Below are 10875 nucleotides of genomic sequence, written 5' to 3'. Positions count from 1 at the left end.
AAATTCCTTGAGAATGAGCCTTGTTGGGTTGACTTTATATGACACAAATATGGTAACAAGTATAAAAAGTAAGCCTAGTAAATATACTGTTTGCCTTAAAATAAAGTATTTAAACAAAAGTAATGTTATAGCGCTGAACTGCACATAAAATCTAGTTACTTGTGTAATGCAACATTGTTTAATTCTGTACAGTCACTGAAATTGCCCCATATTTGTTCCTAAATGCAGCCTCTGTTGCTGTAATCCCGTTGTCTGACCTGCATCCCACTGTCACATCAATGAAGCTATCTTTTAACAATGCTGGAGGCTGTTAGAATGCGTTCAATTCTAGACACATCTCAGCAGCTCTGTGTTTCCTGAGTTTAAACAGAACACTAAAAAAATATGGGTTAACTGATGCGAAATTATTATATGTGGTCAGTTTATGATATGATTGCAAAAAAAGAAAGAGACTGAAAGAAGTTTTTTTTACGAGGAACATTTTTGTTGATTTCTGTAAAAAACATAAAGTAGTAGCATGACCCAGTCCAGGCTCAGCCAACATTTCTTACTAGACATGTGCATTCGTATTCGGGTGAACGTGAAAACGAACACGAAGGGTGCATTTTTATTGCTCAACCTGAATACAGAAGAAACGAACATGGTGGCGACAATCTCCCTGGTCCCTTCCTCATGTAGCCTATCTTATCTACACAGCATCGCAGGGGTTAACAGGAAATACGTAGTTTTGCCCTCAGGAGTTAAAGGGCCATGCAAGCGACTCTATTGGTCGCCTGCAGGGGCCTCCTCTGGCATCAACCATCAGGCGGAACTTGGCCTGGCTCCAAGGGTTAAAGGTCCGTACGAGCGACTTTATTGGTCATTCGTATGGACCTTTAACTCTTGGTTGGCACCAGGATTCTAAAAGTCTGTACTAGCGACTCTATAGGTCGCCAGCAAGGGGCTCGTCTGCCATCAACCAATAGAGTTGCTCCTATGGACATTTAACTTCTGTCGACAAACCTATGGATTTCCGCTCACGTTAACCCCTGCGATGCTGCTTAGATAACGGGATCGGAAATCCGTAGGTTCACCGTCAGTTGATGCCAGAAGAGGCCCCTGCAGGCGACCAATAGAGTCGCTCGCACAGACCTTTAACATCTGACGGGGGAATTTAATTCCGTACGAGCAACTCTAATTTTCGCTTGTACGGACCTTTAACTTCTGGAGCGGGGATACCAGTGGTCTCCCCAGGCCAAGTTTTGGCACCAGGATTTTAAAAGTCTGTACAAGCTACTCTATTGATCGCCAGCAGGGAGCTCGTCTGCCATCAACCAATGAATGTATAAGTCTATACAATTTAGAATAAGGGCTTCATGAGTTTTAGACTCATACTCTGGGCAGCAAAATATATGCCTTGTTTATTTTCCATTAGATGGAAGGAGTCTGATGACTTAAAGATGTTCACCTACTATAGATTATGGGGGTTGATTGTCTGCTCAGTCAGGCGTGTTGTGTTTTTATTCCATCTCCAGACTATGTCCACTAAATCAGGAGCTTATCTACTCATAAGGACATTTTTATTTTTGCAATTACATTTCAAACGTTGCAACTCATTATTCATTTACTTATGGTAGTTAATAAAAAGAGGGTCAAGCACAAGAAACAGTATGTCACTCCAATGGGAAAAAATTAATCCTAAAATTATGAATAATAATTAATTCTTATTTATAAAAAAAAGCAATATGATATAATTATAGCTGGTAAATTCGTCATTAAAGCACCCACAGTAACTCGAGAACTTGCAATATATTCCCAGCCATTCAGCATTCTGACACTGATTAAAAAGAAGTATTATTAAGTTGGTTAACAACTTTTTATCAGCAACTGCCATTTGGTTAATTAAAAGGCATAATGATGAGCACTCTGGACTATAATAACAGAATCGTGTTGAATTCCAAAAAAAATTGATGTACCCATACACCAAAACTGCCTCCCTGTCTTGTTTTGTATTAGATCATGTGAATATGTTTGGCTGTGTAAATTATGAGTGGCTTTTTATCCTTTTTGCACTTCAATGTGTTGTTTTTTTTTTGGTCTATTCTGTTATATTGGATTTGTATTTTTGAAACCAAATGGATTTACCGTTTTTTATGTACAAGAGACAGCTTTATACATCTAGAGATTTATGACCAGAGGTGACTCTCCTACTGGCCCACAGCAGCAGAGGGAGGAGAGCAATGTTTGTACATTCACCGGCACGGACTTGCATACTTTGCACTGCTTGATGCTTTCTGGGGCTGAGCTTTGGGTTATGATGTCATATACTGGTGCTGGGAAAGAGATTGATAAAAAATAAATCCAAATATAAGGTGATATAATAATAAGAGCAGCTAAGTGAGTATGTTTTCTTCCAGATATCTATCTCTTACCTAACAATCATTAGTTACCTACATATGCCCTTATTACTTTCTGTTGTCATAGTTGGAACATGTCATATGTTAACATTTTTGACATAATATGGCAGTTTTTGAGACTGTAGAAGGACTTTAGATATTTTCTTAAAATATGGTGCTAAATTACAGTATATTGTCCCTTGGAATTTTTTCATTTCTAGTTTTTTTTAATAAAAGCAACCTTTACTTTGTTAATCATTTTACTCGTCAAGTTCTCTGTTAAATGACTTGTCTACTGTATTTGGAAAATAATTTTATGAGCCACCTGAACATGTACTTTGTAAAATAATAGTGTATTTGCTGTAGAGTCAGCTACAGCCATGCTTCCTAGCCTCTGATGTTTCATTTATATGCTGCATGTGCATCCAACTAGAAACTTTTCTTTTAGTCCCAAGTGAACAATTTCCAGATCCAGAAATCTTTCACACAAATTGGCACGTGAGATAAATTAGTTTTGGAGATGCAGAGGGGGGGACGCTGCTCTATAAAGTTGAATAGTTCATGACTCTGTGTCTGTGCTATGTCTGTAGCCAGGGCTTGAGTATCACTTTCAGATACATTAATATAAACCAATTCATCTAACAAGAAAACGAACCAGTATAGACATTTAGGAGTCTTGTTCCAACATGCTGCAAGTCTTTACAGGGCAGGCGCTGACAGGAAACTTTTCCTAAAGTGTTTTATGGCTGAAAAATAATACAACTTTTACGATATGTGACAAGAATATCAAAACCACATCCAGGTTGTGGAAACTTTGGAAACTCTTTACTGTTTGATTATAAAGCTAGAAAGTGAATTGTTTTATGTCACTAAACTAGAAAGTAAATAATGTATTTCTCTTTGTGCTGTGTGACAATTTCAACCCTACAAGGGTGTTCCACACATTTTATTGTTTATTGTCAGTTACCAGTAACCAACAGAGGTTCAGTAAATGCACTTATTATTTTACTATTACGTTTTATTTATCGAGCGCCAACAGATTCCAGAGCGGTATTGCAATGAAGAATACAAAATTAACAATAACATTCAAATTAGCCATATACAGAATTGACAATAATATAAAAAAATATAAAAAACACTAGTTCAGAAGGAAAAGAAGACCTTGCTCTTGTGAGCTTACAAAGTATTAGGAGGTTCAAGGTAAATGTAACAGAGTGCATAATGAAGCTAAGGTGGTACAAGATCAAAGAATGGTTAAAATGATTCTGGGATAGGATGAGAAGAGCAGGACTTTATAATGTTTAGAAACATACAACATAGAATTTGACGGCAGATAAGAGCCATTTGGCCCATCTTGTGTGCCCATTTTTCCTGATGTAAAAACTGAGATCTTAATTAGACCTTTACATTAAGAATAGCTTTATGCCTATCCAATGCTTGTTTAAATCCCTTACCCCTAAAAGCCTCTACTACTACTTCTGGAAGACAGATCAACGTTTCTGCCATCCTCTTCCGTAAGGAAGTTGCTGTGCCAGGGGTTGATCAGTACGTTTAAGGGTATTATGGGTAAAATGGGGTTAGCTAAATTATACTTACAAATATTTTGTTTGTATTTGTTATACACTGTAAACATTTTCAGTATTGCGAAGAAATTACAGTATGTAGTACTATCAATGTATAACAAAACATGGTTAAAATCTAACCTCAATTTGCACATTCACTTGTAAATTGACTCACTCAATTTATAACTTTTTTCTGGGGTAGTAAAAGTATTATTAAACACTCATCTACAGACACCAGACAAGCCAGAAGGCTTGTTTTTCCCTCAGAAATCTCATGGTGCTTCCACAACCACAAGGGATTCTGGGTAGGCGCATGCAAATAAGGTCAACAATGATCACCTTTGCCTCTATATCCACTATATGGTATAACTTTTTTCTAAAACTCAAAAATATTTTCTGTTTTAGACCCAGGGCAGCAAGTTCAGAGGCCAATAGGCTGCAGAGCAACCGTATTTATGAGCATTTTCAGTTTGTTGTCCATGCTGACAACACTGTCTGCACCCATAATTAAAAGGTATTTCATGCCGATTGTTGCCATCTGACCCCTAATAGCCCCTTAACTCATCTCCTTTAATAGCTAAACAGCAGGGAGTTAACATGAAAGAGGGATTGTTGATTAGTGAATAGGACCTTAAAGAAGAATAAAAGGGTGGTGTTTGTCAATGAAGGAACATGATGAGTTTTCGTAGGTAGTGGCATAGTCTGGTCTAGGCCAACTAGGGAGCAAGTCTAGAGGGCAGCAGCCCTCTTCTGTATAGCAGGGGAACCAATAACCCTCTGGGGGATCAGGCTTCCTGTAGCGCGACTTCTCAATGAGACAGTTAAAAGGGAGATCCCTGATCTCTCCAACCAGCACATTAACGCTATGGAGGGCTGTGTCAGCGCTCAGCAGTATGGACGGCAGCATGTAAGGGATGGCTGGTGGCATTGCCCTGAGTTATACCTAAGGCAGTGACAGAAGTAAATACAGCACTGTAGCTAGGAATGAAATGTGACACTTCGTTATATATTAGTTTAACTTTTTTGTCTAAACACAAGGTCCTGGTAGCTTTTGTTATTGTGTTGGTTATCTGTACATTTAAAAGATTTGATAAAGGTTAAGTGGTTCTAGGAGATGTTACTATTTTATGTCTAAACGTTCCTGGAAGATTTTTAAATGTTCATGGTTGAGAATATCAATGGGCAACATAGGTAGGTGGCTGAATGGCAACTTTTTTAGAAACTTCCTTGGGCTCCTACTGGAATTTGTTTGTACAAGCTCTCAACATAATTGTAGCTTGCAAGGGAAATAGCATTGCAGATGTATTGATCGCACCATCAATTTAGTGAGGGCACACCAGGGCTTTGTTTGCAGCAATATGGAGGAAAACATTATTCTAGACCTGACATAAAAACATTACAATTTTGGAACATCATTTTCTGCCTTACATTACTGCATAACTGTTCATGTGAAGGATTTTTTGAATCCAAGAAATGCTCTCTGTGTACCATAACCCAGGGATGTCTAGTTCTCAAAGTTGTCTGAACATGAAACCACTCTTGACAAAGCCACCTTGAAAAGCAACATGTCTATTCATCAAGTTGCTATGTTGAGTGAAGTAGTGTTGAGTTATACATAGTTGAGCTATTTAAAGATGCCATTGAGTTGCACTCAACAGTTTTTTATTTGTTTGAGCTTGTCGGTTGATTTTGGCATGCAAGTCTATCAGTCAAATCAGTCTTTGGGTTAGTTGTCTAATCTGCCACTTGTATTGTATTTACAGTCTTTCAGTGTCGAGCTGCCTTTTCCTGAGTAGTTGAGTTGATCTTGTGGAGTGTCGGCTGCCAATTTGATTAAACTATAACTTCTGTGAATTAGCGAGTTGTAACTCACTGCAAGTTGAGTGTCAACAAAATCCCTACCTGTCACCTCAATGACTTCTAGAAAATGAGGTGGTAGTATAAATGTAGCCAGCACAATCAACTCAATAGGGACTTCTTTGATTAGGTACTGGGAACTTGAGTTATTACTGTAAAAGCATTGCTCTTCTCAGTACATCATGCCTTACACTTATTTTGAAAACAGGTGGTCTAACTTGCTATAATAATGGAGTATTTGTGCACTAGTACATTTTAAATTATTTTAAAAGATAAAAAAACAATGCTGGGTACTAAATCACATACAATTCCTAGTTCTGGAGATATAGCTAAACTACAGGTAAACTTTTTTCCAACCTGTTTGTGGCTGGTGATTATGGAAGCCATACCACTTCTGCCCTTGCTTACTTAGATCGAACTAGGTTATATTCTTGATGGACATGTATTTGTTACAACTGCCCCCCTGGTAGACTTTTCTTTTGTGATGGCACAAGTGAGATAGAATATGAGTCTTTTCCATGCAGGGACACTCTGTAGGTAGGGAAGGAAGGGGCCACCGATCCCAGTGGGGCTAGTGTAATCTCAGAAGAAGAAGATTAAGGGCCTGATCATTGGCATCCTTTCTGCATCGCATGAATTGAAGCATGACACCTCCGTCTTTGAAGCAAAACGAAAGAAACAGACTTGTACATCTGGGGTTGTTAGGTCCCTTGTGCAGGGGAAAGTTTGCCTCTCATTTTGGTTCTGGTCTGGCCTTGTGGGTGAAATTTAGAACCTTTTTTAATAGCGCAATCAAGAGAGCAACCTATTAAGACAATATCCGTTCTCGGTTGAGCTATTTTCACACCTTTGTACACGTTTCCCTTTTGGCTTCACCCAGAGCTTTACTTTCCTTTTTTTCTTACAGGGTAGAAACCATCCAAGGAAGAAATGAGTGACCAGAGAATGGGTGGGAAAGAACCAAATAGTGGACAAAGCTTGTAGGGGTGGTGCTGTTACCGTAATGCAGGCATGTCCAAAGTCCGGCCCGAGGGCCAATTGCGTCCCGCGTTCCGGACTGATAAGGCCCCACAGATAAGTTGCCCAAATATAGATCTGTTTTTTTGATACTAAAGGCAGAGTGATTTGACACCTGTTTAGATTTGTCACCCAAGTCACAAAATGAAAAGTATGCAGTTTTCAATAAACTTTGCATAAAATAGTTAATTTGCTTTTTATTTTAATGGTTCAAAGAATGTCAGGCAAACTGGTCGGCCCTCGCACATGTTCACTTCATCAAATCTGGCACTCTTCGAAAAAAGTTTGGACATGCCTACCGTAATGAGATCAAGAGATTGCCCCAAGAGGGTTTTTTCATATTCCTCAGAATAAATAAAAAAAAATAAAACACTTTATCCCACTATAACCTTTGCCACCTTTTAAGTTTAAGTAGCTTTTGGAACTGCGTGCCTGAAAGAAGCCAGGTAATCCAGCCATGAACAAACTCAATTTCAAAAAGGTAAAAATAGAGAAACAATTGCTATTTATATGTGAAGGAATATTTACCAAACATGACTTTCTGTATGTCAGAAAGTGAGTAAAATATCAGGGAGGGTATTCACAAAAATGTTCCAGACACAACTGAATAAAATAAGGGCAAAGCATTTTGCAAAAAATGTCTGGAATGTGACAGCCAAGGCAAATTGTAGATCTATGAATGAAAACGGCGCACAAACACTCCATGTAAAGTGGCTCATCTATAAACAATTCTAGAATTTCGCTCCGAATGCCCGACATATGTGAAGTGGCTGCTAATTCCATTTATACATCTATGCCACAAGTGCTATTTTATACATTTCACTTATCCTGAATGTGTGATTCCATTGTGCATCTATTCATTGTATTTATTCATTTTATGAAATAAAATGAAGGTTGTTAGCGAATTCTACGTTTATTTTTTACAAAACTTTTCTTTGGGAATGCTTAGACTCCGAGCGTTTTCTTATTGAATATCACCACGTTCTTAAACGGAAATTTGGCTCTAGTTACTTTTGAAACTTTTTTCTCGCTCGTAAGAGCACGTTGGTAATTTTAATGACCCGCTTCCAGCAATAAAGTTTGGATAACAGCCAAAAGCCGAACTGAACACCTGCTAGTTCTCTGTCCAATTAGGCTGCAGCTGATTCTATAGCCCTCCTCCCCTTGCTGCAATATAAATCTGGCAGATGTGTGAGAAGAACCCAGGGCAATGAAATGTGTTGCGGATCTTTCCGTTCTGTAGCAATGTCTGATTATACCGTGTGTTGCCGTCCAAAATGTTCATTAGACATTCTACTAAAATATTAAGAAATGGTCAAATACAATCCAAACGTAAAGCAGCAATTGTTAATTATTCTCTTAGTTAATTGTTCAGGCACCGTTAACACTTTTTTAAATTTAAGACCAACCTAAGAATCATAGGTCCCCCACCTATATCCCAAGTTAGGAGGGACAGTCCTTCTTTTCTTATGTGTTATTGGTCTTTTCTGGGATCTCATAATATTTGCTGGGTGTGAGTATATCACAGTGCCCTAAAAGTAAAAAAAAAATATTATAGAAAATGTTTCTATAAAGAGCCTTCCATGGTTGTATGAATAACAGGTCACAAAGTTACACAAAAGGTCTTGGTTAAAGCCATGCCTCTACACTCTTCAAACAAAAATGTCCCTTTTTATTCGACCCTTTGCAATTTTTGAAAGGCATGCTCCCCCATAGCAGAACTAGCCAGTGTTTGGTTCTTCAGTGCACGTTACGGAAACAGACGTAAGCAGATCTGTCATCACGTACCCTGTTTAACCCCAAACGAAACACATAAACAGTTAAGATCCCTTTTCTTCTTATGTGGCAACTGAGGCTTTCAACATATCAGTGTCTATTCCTTGGGTATTGGAAGTATGCTGACACGATTTAAGCATGCGGTGCTCCGTAGAAATAAGGATGATGTTTTTAATGCTATATTTTTAGAAGTATGCAAAATAACACGTTTCAGCTTTTTCATTGTACAGTAATATTAAATCGATTTAACAGTAATCCTAATATTTGCACTGGTGGCTGTGTAATAATGACACAAAATATGATTGTGTTTGCATGCATTCAAACAATGGTTTAGTGTGATAAATGCAGATGTTTCCCCTGTTTACACAGTAGCTGTTTGTTTTGTGGGATGAATACTTAGTGTCTCTGTTCTTGTCTATTCAGATTTATTCCCGTACCAAAAATGCTACAAATTTTTGGGTGAGCGCGGTTATTAGCTCTATGGGTGTAAGCACAGTGCCCTTTCTTAGGTTAAAAACAAGACTTACATTAACCTCAGTCTTTCCTGGATATTTATCTATGTGTTGATGCAGATAAATTAAAACAAACACAAACAATAAATAAACTATGATAAACTATTATTGACAAATATGTACAGGAAAGACTTCTCGAGGGTAATGGCTTGGAGTTTTGGCAGGCCTTGCCCCAGGTTACCTTTAGTACACTGAGAGCAATCTGGCAGGGAGTTGGCATGGCTAAATGCCATTTCTCTGTCTGGAGAAAGAAAAAAGTGGCCCGGAGACTTGGGGAAGCACTGCTTCACCTGGAGACTCGGAGTAAAATCTGCAAAGACTAGGTGGGCCAAATTAATCTTGTCTGCTTCCTAAGTTATAAAGTCGTGTCATATTCTTTGCCTAAACTCAGTGCTCCGTTCCAGTATAGATATTGAGTAGACTTACACATTTGCTTTCGTACAAATGCGTTTTCGTACGAATGTTTTCATGCCGAATTTAAAAAAAAAACCGAATGTGGGCAATACGAAAAATCTTTGTTCGTCACCTCAGCCGCCATTTTAACTATCTTCTACGCATTTATTTCCATAGCAACCCGGACAGACAAATGGGATTTTTGTAAACAATAATGTCAGACGAATTTTGTCCGAAAAGAAGACGGATGAATTCCGTTGAATACGAAGACATCCCCCCCCCCCCCGAAAACGAACATGAGCTTTCCGCCGGTGCCCAAAGTATAATGCTTAGATGTTATTTCACAGAACGGAGGATTAGTAAGTATACATGTGGTTACACATTCATTTCCTATTATGATAGATTAATCTATTTCTCAAAGTTATAGTTAAAGGAGACTGTTGTATTTGACCGATGTGGCTTGAAAAGGCCATGTTTGAAGATTTAAAACTAAGATATAGTGCGTTTTTTTTAAAACTTTATCATCGCGTAGTTGTTTAACTTAAAATACTGATCTAATCTACTGTCGAAGACCTTGCTCTGTGCTCTAGTATATTTCCTTAATTTGGTTTACTGCTCCCTTAGCATCATTACAGGCTGTGTCATTATCATTAAAGAGCCCCATCCAGGGAGATTTTCCTCAGGGCTGGTTTAATCTGCCAGTTTTCGAGCTTCACATTCCCTTTTTGTGTATTCCATTAGCAGGTTCAGTGCTGCTGAAACAGAATCACTTACAATGTACAACCTGTTTGAATTCCCCATCCCACTCTCTGCCATATGCAGTTTCCTGTGCTTTTCTAAACTTGCAAAATTGCTTTATAATAGATTTTAGCCAGCTGCCTTACTTTTGCTGGTGTACTACTTTACTAAACTTTCCATTTTTTTCCTGTTCTATGAAAAAGGGGCCAACTGCAGCTGTTCAACCCCTATAAACAGTCTCCAAGACACAGCACATTTCACTCCGATGTAACATAAAGAAGGTTCTGCACTAATTTATATTTTCAATTAAGGATATGAATTCCCCAGTTTGTACAGCTGTTTACAAGCAAAAGTTTTTTGTTTTTAAAAAAATGTAATATTTCACTGTTCTGTTGATGTACCGACTTGGAACTTGGAGGTTTCTTCTGTCTGAATACTTACTGAAGGAAAGTCCCAACAAGACGTAAGTGCTTATGTACACTGCTGGTTAGAACTGGCATGAAAATCAACATAACCCTTTTGTGCCAGAATAGTTGGTGGTGCACAAATCCATGCAAATCGTTACACTCTTACATTTTATACCCTGACCGGGGTAATATCATTATTTCTGCTATAGTTAAAATATGTAGGGTATACCCCATATTA

Source organism: Spea bombifrons, chromosome 4, assembly GCF_027358695.1.
Source record: "Spea bombifrons isolate aSpeBom1 chromosome 4, aSpeBom1.2.pri, whole genome shotgun sequence".
Classification (NCBI taxonomy): Eukaryota; Metazoa; Chordata; class Amphibia; order Anura; family Pelobatidae; genus Spea; species Spea bombifrons.
Note: the sequence above shows the minus strand (reverse complement) of the source record.